Genomic DNA, 12,056 nt, shown 5'->3' with positions numbered 1-12,056 from the left:
GCCGTGCCTTTGTCACCTACTTTGTCAGTTTTTTTCCTCTCTTTTTGGAGAGAGATGAGGTCTTGCATGGAAAGAAAAATGAACATTAAAAGTCATTTGAGAAATGTGTTAAAGGTAAATACCTGGAAGTGCAGATGTGGACTTTTATTAGAATGAGGGTGTATCGGAAGGAATGAACTTTGTAGTAGAGGTAATCAGTCTGACATTTTGAATGATTTTCCTTTTTTTTTTTTTTTTTTTTCCCCCTTTTCCATCAGAACTAGTGTGTGGAGAGTACAAACACGTTTTATGCACACTAAAAATCTTTTGAGAAATGCATAGTACGTTAGGGAGCTGCATATAGCATTTTATAGATTTTGGTTTTTTAGCATCCTTTTTCTTCATAATAAACCATTTGTTTGTGGAATACTCGACATTCCTTGCATTATTGAAAGTGCTATTGTGGGTTTTGATGGTGAACGTGGAGCATATTCTGGAGTATGTTTCCTCTTTTTTAATATATATTATTTGTTATGAGACTCCTGGTCACTTGAGAATATTTATTCTTGGTTGCATTTGTTACCAGCTTTCGTCCATGTATGCTTGTTTGATACAGAGCACATTCCACATCTGAATGCGTAGTTCTTTGATATGCTGCCATAGTGGCATGTAGTGGGGTCTTTCAGTGTCTGTGAGATTTGGTGGTGGATGTGCTGCTTTTGTAGGTGAGACTTCTGGATATTATGAGGAAATATAGAGGAAAAATCCTGACGCTGGGAAATCCAGAGACAATTGTTTTAACTTGATGTTTGAAAACAGAAATGAAATATTTAGAAAATTTGAGTCGCTAGCTAGGTTGCTAGGTAGCAAAACCGAGTAGTAGCTTTCCTGAAAGGCTGATGACTGTTTCGGAAAGATTTACTTAATATAATACTTTTGTTAATCTGAAGAGAGATCAATGACTGAAAGCGTTAAGAGTAATTCCTTTTCATGCCTAGAAGATGCTTCTTTTGGATTAGTTTTGGGGAGTGTTGTCTGAGCAGTATAGAGGGTAAAACTGGCACTGACAGACATATTTGCATGTCTGTGGACAAATAGGTATGACCTAATTTTCTGTGGATATCAGTCTTGAAACTTCAGGAATATTATTTAAAAAAAAATACTGCTTTCCACAAAAGGATTTCTTTTTCGTATTAACCATACCAAGTTACGTACATATTTGAGGTCCATTTTATGTTCTTTCTTGCTGGCTTTTTGTCTGACAAGCAGCAATGTTTTGGTGGTTTTTAAGTGTAACTTTTTGGGAACGAAACCTTTTTAATTATTTGGTTTGGTTGTGTTCAATTCAAGCATTGGTTACTGTGGTTTGTTTTTCTTGGATGTTTCCTCTGGACTGTGCCTCCCTTAAGAGCATATGTCCTGATCAAGGGTAATTTGATTTTCCTTTCACTGAAAGAAGCTGGAGAACATCTAGGAATAGACAGGGTGTTAAATACAAATACATGCACACAAAAGCCGGTTCAGGCCATTCAAAAAGAAGAGGAAAGGGAGGGAAGACATGTTTTACAGCATGTTGGAGTCGTGTCAATAATGTGATTGTGAGTAATGCTATCGTATTCTGCTCAGTGCTCCATGAGGCAAGTGTTGCTTCCCCTCTTAGGCGAGGAGGCTAGACTGAGGAAGTGGTGGATGTAACTTGCCCCATTCAGGAGGGAACAAGACTCATCTGTGGTTAGCTTCATATTCCGCAAACTGTTGTCTTTTGGAGTGGGCGCATTTATAAAATTTACGTCTGTGTTCTCACCAGTTGAAAAATGACTTATAACTATCAAATTTCCCTTCAAACTCTCCTCTTCTGCTTTCATCCTGGCTTTAAAACTGGATTCCAGGACAGCTACTGTTTGGCCAGAAAACAGCTGCATTAGGGTTGAAGGGACCTTATTATTCTGTGAGATACTTAGAAAACAGTGTGTGTTTGCATCATATGGTAAGCAGGCAAAGGAATTTCAATCCATTTAGTTAACAGGGTGTCTGGTATACTGGCATTACTCCATGGCAGATTCTACGTGTGCTATATTAGATGCTGTCCTAATGAAGCTGAGCTCTGATTCAAGGCCAGCTCTCTGTTACTATCTTTTTGTACTTGATCAGTTTAATTTGTTTTTTAATTTGTCTTTTCTAAACTATGGTTTACGCTACGATCCATAAATCTAATGACAGGTATTTCAGGGTATATCTTGATCTCTAACCATTAACTTCGTCTCGGAGCTAACATAAGATCTTTTCGTGTTTTTTATATTTCATTTTGGTTTTGTGACTTAGAACAATTTTTATTTTCTCTTAGAAGAGTTTTGCAGCTAAATTAAATTTCTCTAAATCTGTTAGCAGGAGCATATGTTACTGACTTGGTAGAAGGATGTGCATTTACATTAGGTCAGAATTCAAAATTATTTTCGAAGATTAGTTGGGAAAACCTTGATTGATCCAGAAATAGATTCCTCTTGACCATTTGAAAAGTATTTTTTCTAAAACTTATTTTTAAAAGTGGGAGAGGGGTAATAATGGTATTATCAGCCAACTTGGTTTATTTTTTATATTGATCTGTGTCTGAATGCACTATTCTTCAGTAGACGAATTTACTTCTGTTTGTAATCATTAGGCATTTGATGAGCTGATGCACCACTGGGAGTAGAAAAGGGAAGGAGCACATATGCTTCCACATCTGTCTTGTATGCTTGTTTTGGAGCACCACTGCAGCTGTGTGACAAGACCAAGTATAGGATTTTATTTAGGAGATGCTGACAGGGGCTTGATTATTGTGGTAGGAATGACGCCACTGTGATTATGCTCTGTTCTCACCACTGCTTGTATAAAGATATGAAGGCAATAAAAGCTGATGCTAGGACTGATGTATATAAGCTGGTATCTTTTAAAATAATACTTTTATTAACCTTCCCTTCCAATGTGGGAAAAACTGTATAGGTTTTAGTAGGCATAGCTGATGTAAACCCTAGTTACTACTTTCATTCTAAAGAAGATACTAGGAGACAGGGACATGCATGGAAATCACAGAATCAATTTGAAACAGATGCATGAAAATGATTTTTACAGAGAAAATAAGTGTTGAACAGTTAAATACACAAGGTTAATGATACTGATGTACCTAAGGTAGTTGTAGAAACAATTAGCTGAAACAATTAGTATTGTGGGAGTTGTAAGTATCTACTTAAATGCAGGTCAAGGGCCAGATCATTTTATTTGGTTAATGTGGCAAAAAGGACAAAAATAATAGCGTGAGAGCTGTTCAAATCATGTTCTTTAAAGGTATTGGTTGATTTGTAGGTTCACTGTTGCATAGGTTGCTGAGATTTCTTTTTTGAGTTCTAGATACTGTGCTCAACACTGAAACAGGAACATGTGGTACTAAGCTTAGAAGTGGTTTTGGGGGCCTGTGGGGTGCCTGTCCAGCAGGATGTGTTTTAAGCTCTATGGCAGCTGAGAGTTTGTGTCGCCAGTGTGCCCACGTGTTTTGTGGAGAAGTGGAAACTTCATGGGTTTTGTAGGCTTCCTGTAGGGGGGGAAAAAAAAAGTCTTCAGGAAAGATAGGCACAAATGATTTAACTGAAGGTCATATGAGCATGCTTTTGTCGTGAAAGCGTCAGGATGATGCTATTAGTAGAGCTGGAAGTTTCCTGCAGATCTATTAGTTGATTTGCTTTTTTAGCTTGACTGTCTGGGTGAGTAACTCTTAATTCACAAAGTCTTCCTTGAAAGAAGTAATCTTAATGTGTGCAGTGGCCTAAGCTATTGGAGATCACATCTCACACTTAGAAAAGGATTTTGCCAAGATGAGAAGATGCACAGGAGGAAAATGAATGACCACAGCAGACTTACGAATGAATGTATTAAGCTAAAATGACCAGTCATGTTGTACTAGTGGCAGTATGATGACTTCCAAAAATGTGTACCCCAAATTTAGTTTAGTGTTTCCATGAGTAATTTAAATAGGAAAAGAGAGGAGCTCTGTGACTGCCTGGTGGTTTGCAATTGCAGAGTTCATTCTAGTTCTGAAGTTGAAGATTGTGATCCCATAAGATCAGGACAGCTTGGATGTTGAAGATGCATGAACAGGCTGGGGCTATGCATTAGGCAATATGGGTCAGTAGGGTTGAGAGGGAGATTGATTATGGCGTTATAATCTTGGTTTTGAGAGCCTGCATATATAATATGAAGGTTATATGATATTGAAAGCCAGGTTGGAAGATGGAGGAAGTGGCGGTGTGAGGTGTGTGTGTTTTCGTTTTTGTTTTTCCTACATAGTTCATCTCAAAAATATCTCATGTCTGACTCGCGTCGTCATTAATTGTTTAGGGATGGTTTCTCAATAATTTATCTATTTTAAAAATGTATTGGTGTCTCCAGTTTGGGGAAATTCCTTTCATTGCCTTTTATAGTCCATATCATGATTATCATGTGATGCAAGTTTTCTGAAGTAGAACATGTAAATAAAACACTCTGCTAATTTTAAATGATGGTAATCTGAATTATAACTTCTGTTATGATCCTGCTTCTGTTTTATAGTACTAACGGCTATCAATTGAAATACCTACATACCTGTATATCATCTCAGCTTTAGGACAGTTCTCTCTTCATGTAAGAAACAATGGAAATAATTGATTATATGTTCACACAGCAGTAGTCTTCTGTTTGTTCAGTTGCACGCAGGAGTCCGTATTGTGGATATAAAGGAGAACATCAGGGATTCTCCTTCTCTGTATATAATCATATTCCTTTTGAGGAATTAGGGAAGGAGGCATATCTGGCTGGAACTTGTCAGCTCTGCATGCTTTCCCACCCCCCACATATGCTCTAGATGAAGAAAGACAGGGATCACAAACTTTGCTAATCAGTGCTACATGAGAGAGATGCTTTTATATGCATATTCCTCTCCTCTTAATCTGGGTCTGCTTTTTTGTTGTCCTTGTTAATTGCCAAACTTGATAAATGCTTGGGTCTGCTGAATTTTTGAGTACAAGGTCTATAACAATTTGTTTTAAAATCCATTATTTACATCTTGGATTAAACACAAATCCTAGGAACTGCAATTGCTGCTCAAACATTCTCTATCTGATGAGTATCACCATTTTCTGTATTTGCAATCAAACGTATTACTTACAGTACTGGGCGTGTAAGTCCTATTGCTCCTGCGTGTTAGTATCTCAGTTCATTTATGCAGGGTGCATGTTCTTATTCTGCTTGTTGCTTTTGGCTCATCAAATAAATTTTGCTTAGTAAAATAATTGTTCTCATGTTAATTTTGTTTTTTGTTTTGCTTTTGGTCTGTGCTTTCTGTGAATGTGTTAATACACAGATTGTGTTGCATTTGAGACATGCCGCAGCTTCTGTTTATGTCTGTGCTGCAGTATTAGGGCTGAGCAAAGCATGCACTGGTGTGTAGTTTTTTGTTTGTTTACATTCGGAAATGTGATTCATTCTTTTCTTACTCAATAGAATGACTAATGTAAGCTTTTTTTGGTAGAAACAGCTCATTCTTGACACACTTTGCTGTTGGAGTAGCTTCATATTGCTATGGTACTTGCAAACGCTTGTAGTTTGACTTAGCTAGCTGTCAGCTGGTCACCTATTTAGGCCAACATAAAGTTTTTGTTTGGCCCAGCAGCAGGCACAAAGCTGCAGCTAGCCAGCTTCTGAGCTCTTAGTTATCTCATTAATAAATTTGCATGTGTGTACCTCTGGGAGAAGATTAAAAAATATATATAGTATTTATGGTGTGGCTGATGCAGGGGTGGCTTAGGATGTTCATGGGGAGGGGCACAGAGTGCTGAAAAGCAGCTCCATTGTCAAACCACTGTTTCATCTGCGGTTGCCTTTGAAAAAAATTTTGGAGAGCGGTTGTACAATGAAAGTTCTCCAAAATACTCTTACCAATCTTCAAAAATTCTCAGCTTGGGAATTTCCTGAGATAAAATAGATGTATCTTGGGATTTAATGTATTCCAGCTGATTTATCTTCTATGAATTTAAGCATCTTCCCTTGAAAATGCCTAAGACTGTTAGCGAGCACACCATCATGTGGCAGGGAGTTCTGCAACTCAGTCCTTTACTCAATAGCTAATACCTCTTATTTTGGACCTGCTAGATTTCTTTGATATGCTTTAGCTCTTATACTGGAAAAGGTGATGAACAGTTGATGAACAGTTCACCTTTCTGCATGCTATACATGTTCTTATAGACCTCTGAGATGCAGATTGTTTAGGGGCTAGAGGTATTGCTGTGGGAGGACACAGAGCATGTGGGAGAAACCAGAGGTTTTTTGAGGATGTTGGGAATACTATAGGGAAAGGGATGTAATATGGAATGAATGCATGATGCAGGCATTGTATAATTTACTTAAGTTAGTTCCGAGGCTGCACAATTATTTTTACGTCATGCAGTGTGGGTGTGCAAATGAATTATTTTAGAGAATGTACTGGAGAGGCTGGGTGGAGAAGCAATGATTAAGAAAGGATTCATGTCCTTTTATCTGTTCCTGAGGTTTTGGGGTGAGGGAAGAGAGATGGCCCATGGAAGATTGATGTTGGCTTTCCTTAAGCAAGATTTATAACCAAAGTAGTGAAGGTTGTTTCCCACACCACTTATGTTCCAAAAAATAAGGCAGTTCAGTCTTGTCGGTCCAGTCTCTGGACTGATCTGTGTCACAGGTATTTGAATGATCATTTGCTATGTGTTACTGTTTGTAGGGTTTTAACCCCCAACCTCCTTGCAGAAAAGCAATTGCAAGTTAATTGTGCACACACCCAGGTGAAAAAAAAATGCCTAAAATGATGATGTAAATTTTCTGCCTCTTTATAGCATACTAGATATGTTGTATTTATGCTAAATAACTCTTCCATGTTGACCTTAAACTGAAATGCTTCTAGGTGACTCTGGCCATGCCTCATCTGTGCCTGTTAAGGCACCCTGACTGAAGTATTAGAGATGGCATGTAGGAGCCACACTGCCCACGTGTTCTCATTATTAAGTTTCCTGTCTCAGATGCCTGTAACTTTCTATTTCAAGGTTTTATGAATATATGGCTTTCAGAAGCTTTGAGTGCATGGGGAGAGATTGTGCAGTTACCTTTAAAGGAAGACCCCTTTAAGTGTGGAGGTGAAGTACTCTGCAGGCTTTTGAATTGGCGGCTTCTTAACAAGTTAGTTCTTGCCTGTTTTTAGCTTTCGGCTAGATGATTTTTCTGAAATAGAACAGCAATGGAACTGGTGCCCTTGGGTGTTATGATATCTGTGTTGATTTTTATCTTGGAACTAATGTTACTCGAAAAAAAATGTTTTCATAATACTTAACTAGTGGGGAGATTACTACTTTAATGGAGGCTGGCAGTAAAAAGAATGTACGCTTAAAGCATGGCCTAGTAGTATCTAATATTGAAAGTAGTTGTTTGATACCCCCCTCCCTTTGTGTGTCTGTGTGTGTCAGTAGTTATTTGATACCCTCTCCCTTTGTGTGTGTCTCATTTCTCAGTGATGAATGCAGCTTTAAAAGCACAGGATACAATAAACCCTAGAGCTATGGCAGAGGTTTTACAGAATTCAGAGATCCAGGCTTAGGCCCTTATACTTACCTCACTTAGAGAGTCCATATAGTATTTTAGCTAAATAAATATCCTTGTGTTGGGGGTCTTGTCATCTTCAGGGTGTATGTATTCTTAGACTTTAGACTGGAAGCCAGGTCTTTAGTGTGTGTCAGGTATTTGGATGTCAGTTTTGTCATCTGGCCTGAAATTCAAAATCTTGGTTTACTGTTAGCAACTCTTCAGTTTTCTTCTTTGTTGCAGTTAATTTAGTTGACAGCATGAAAGAGTGAGTGTGTGTGTGTGGCTGTACATGCATGTGCATGTTCTTTGGTTTTTATGGGGTGGAGTTGGAGTTCTTGTGGTTTTGGGGTTGTTTTTGGCAACTTCTTAGTAGACTTGCCGTGGACAAATCTGTTGAATAGGTGGCAGGATTTTGTTGTCTATATTGGGCAAGAAATGCTGTGGGATGAAGTATAGAGTATCAGTAGAACACTAATAATGCCTGAGAAAAGATAGATGACGTGTTGCTGTTAATGGAAACTTAATAGAAGTCCTTCAGATTTACTTTATGTAAGAATCTCCCTTAGACAGGATTTTAAAATGTACTGTGCACCAAAAAACCTGATAGTCTTCTGTTTCTCTTCTCTAGTTCAAATACACAAGGAACTTAGTGCTCCCATCTGGTAGTCTTCCTGCCTGGACTTTGACAGTCTTAACTTTTCATATGCTCTAATACTCCTACTATTAAAATGGTGAGGATAGTTACAGTTTTAAATATGTGAGTATTGCTTGCTGAAAGTTGCTATAGAGCTATGTATACTTTGCAGTTTTGATGTCTCAGCATATTCAGTTACTTTTCCTATGACTGGAGTTCTGATCTTTTGAGGAAGAGGCCTGTGTTTCCCAGTTGTTATGCGTGATGCTCACCCTGTCACTCATTCATAATTTCTTCCCCAGGTCATTCGTTAGGAGTAGCTTCTCAAGTTAGAGCGCAGGGTTAGCTCGCTCTGGTTCTTCTGCTTAGAGTATGCCGCAGTATGTCATGGACGCTTTTTCCACATACAGGAGTGCTGCTGAACTCCTGCTTTCGCCTTGCAGTTCAGAGTTCTAGTTCTCAAAATCACTGTTTGGGTAGCCAGTACTTCTGGAGGCCTTGAAGTAACTGCATGACACCAGCTGCTTCTGCTGGGGTCTCAAGATTCATTTTTAGCTGTGGGTAGAAACATGTCGTTCTTGACAAGCTGAAGCAATGAGACCTTGCTCATGCTGAAGTCCTGTCCTAATCCACAGGTTAAATGTTTCTTTGGTCACCCATGTTGACGTTCTTGGAATAAACCTCGTAGGTCAGGTGCGAAACATCCTCCTCCATCAATGTGGCTTTAATATCCTGTAAGGCTATAGGAGCTAAGGTTTTATTTCCTACCTCTGCCATAGTGATTTACCATCAAATATGTGAACAGCTGCAGGAGGGACTAAAACTTAGCTTTAGGTATAAAATGTCCTTCTATCATCTCAAGTTTTTCCTTCTCTCCTACTTTAAGCAATATGACTCTAGCATTGTGAATCTTCATCCCCTCAGAGTAAAGCTCCTAAGGCCAAGAAAAGAGTTGAATTTAAAACATGTCTGTCTTGCAGCATTGGTTAGTCTAGGTGCTTAGGCTTCATGCATAACATATGGGAAGAATTAAGAGACACACTCGGGGCAGTGAGATTTTTGCTATATTTAGTTTTTGCAGTACATTGCTACTCCTCAGTTCTTTTCTGGGTTTAGCACAAAGGCAGGATGTGGTCTGCTGGCCACATCCATTAAACGAAAATTTAACTGGTGATCCCAAGTTGGTCAAATAAGCCCCCTTTGAAAAATGTTCCATTTTAGAATGCTAGATGAAGAACCCAGCCTTCCTGTCAGAGAAGGAATGTGAAACACCAGCTATTAGAATTGTTGTGGTGTTGCTGCTGGATAGATTAAGAAGTGTGGCTACCAAGAAAGGACGTGGAGTGCTCAGAAATAATTACTGGACGCTTGGGCTCAGCGGTACCTGCTCCCTTGTCTATTGAATTGGAGGCATGCTCAAAGGAGGAGGAAGAGCCCTGAGGAGGGCTCTTGTATGCATTAATGCATATATGGAGGCCAAACACCTTGGAGCATTTGGGGATAGAAAAGGAGGCATGCATTTTTGACGGGTTTTGGCGATGTTATGGGAAGATGATAAATGATGCTGAACTTTAGGAATTGCATGGTGGGATAGCTGATGTTCAGATCTAGACCTGAGTGACTGAGTCCTTGCAGGAAAGCTGGAAAGAACCAAAACACTTTTTCTGAAAAGAAATCTTATGTTATTAATATATATTTTTAAACAATGATGGCGAGGAAGTATGATAGTAAGAAGATTGTTTCTTGGTGGGGAACGGACATTGTCAGATTACTGTTAAAAATACAGATGAAGTGGAGCAGTGGCACTGAAATGAATCCACTCGCCTGTTTCTTGCTTAAACAGGAGGGAGGAGGAAAATGAAAGAACCCGTATATTATAGAAAAAGTCTGGGTCAGAAGAAGAGAGCTTGAAAGTGGAGCCAGGACTCAAGAAATGATGGTTTCTGTTCTCCATTAAGGAAGTCTTGCCATAAGGTTGTATCTGAGTTGCATTAGAGTGGTTGCAGGCTCCTGTAATCTGGTCATCTTGGATACCCTAAGCAAGTTCTGCATTTGCACCCACACTGGAAACTTACTAGCATACGTAGCCTGTAGTGCTGCATCCCCTCTGGCAAGAGCTGGCCTTAGATGTTACCTGTACTCGCTACAAGCATAGCTTCAGATTGTCAAGAGACCTCTTGCATACTCTTAAATAGCAAGCCAATTTTCAGTTTACTGTTAACAGCAGGTTTTGGTTTTCTGTAGCTTGCTGGAGCACTAATCTTCTTTCTGTGCATGTGTAATCAGTTTTCTCATTAAATACTTAGAAATGAAAAGGCTAGAGGTACAGTAATATGGAGAAATAGGTATCCAAATATTTACAGTGCTAGGTTGTTTGGGGGGGGGGGGGTAGGTGGGATTAGTTTGTTTCCTTTATCTGAGATTTTTCACCCGGATGTGAAACCAGGGGCGTTTCTGTGAATATTGAGCACAGTTGTCCTGTGCATTATAAGGAGGTAGAGGATAATATTGTCTTTCTAGTGAAGGGATAAATTTTAATTGTACTTACTGTATCATTAGTTAACACAGGTGGATCTGATTGTAGTTCCTTATTTAGAAAAAAAGACTGTAACCCTGATTTGTGCTTGGCCCTTTAAACCTATTTAGTGCTCATAGAACGTGCAAAGAATCTCCCTATACTGGTAAACTCCTCTGAAACTTGTAGCCTGGGCAGAGTTGTTACAAAAGTGTTGCTATTTTCTATTTTTTGAAAGCTGGCCACAGAGCTATGCTCTACTCGTTCACTCTGCTGGCTTTTCTTGCAATAAGCATTTCCTGGAAAGCTCCCATTGGGACAGAGTAGCCTTCTTGGCAAGTAGCTGTTAGAGTGGTGAAGTCATTGCCATGCTGCATATATTTAAAGTGTCGGACCTCTAAAGGACTTTTTATTTCTGTGGACTTCAGTCCTTTTACCCAGAAGCAGGTATGAACCTTGATGAAACTTACATGACAGTATCTGAAGGCAGTGTCAGAGAACTTTGATTCCAGGTAATTTCTTATGGCATTATTTAAATTGATGCATTATTAAATGTCAGACAAATCTGAATACATGTGTAGGCTTCAAGGAATACCCAAGGCAAATAAGTCCATCATTCTTGACAGATACTGTCTAATTGGCAGTCAGTAGTTATGAGAATCATAAAAAATCAGGAATTATGGCATTAAAAGTGTATGATTGCTTAAAAACTTGTGGTTTTCTTTATGACTATTTTAGGGAAGAGCAGAGGGTGGCAGGCAAATTGTGTTAGTCATTCTTTGAAAACATGGGGGAGACCAGTTTTAAGCTGATACTGATTTAGTTGGTGAAGGTAGTTATTTGGCTGTCATTATGAACACATGTATTATGAACACAGACTTTTTTTTTTTTTTGTATGGCTGGTCCTCTAGAGAAACCTGTTGCTAGTGCAAATGTACTGCATCCAGTTACTAGATCCTTAGACTTGGAACTTGCCTTTTAACATAATTAAGTTTTAAAGTGTCACCTCTTCAAAAGAGCAGCAATATGCAGGGCTAATTCTGCTGGTGCATAATGTTTTTATCTTTTTATTATATCCACCTATAAAATTAAATCAAGGAATACATCTGAAATGAGACAATTCAAATATTTTGCATTTTAGTTCAATGCTCTATTGATCCCGATTTCCCTTTATCTGGCTATTATTGCTGTGACAAAAATACATGTTCAGTAGTGGCTGTTAATTAAATAACCCCTCCATTAACTCAGAATGAAATAAAAAGGCTGTGTAACTTTCTCTAGTAAGGTCTTTGTAGCAACCTTGAATGCTTTAAG

This window comes from Dromaius novaehollandiae, chromosome W, assembly GCF_036370855.1.
Source record: "Dromaius novaehollandiae isolate bDroNov1 chromosome W, bDroNov1.hap1, whole genome shotgun sequence".
In the NCBI taxonomy this organism is placed as follows: domain Eukaryota; kingdom Metazoa; phylum Chordata; class Aves; order Casuariiformes; family Dromaiidae; genus Dromaius; species Dromaius novaehollandiae.
Note: the sequence above shows the minus strand (reverse complement) of the source record.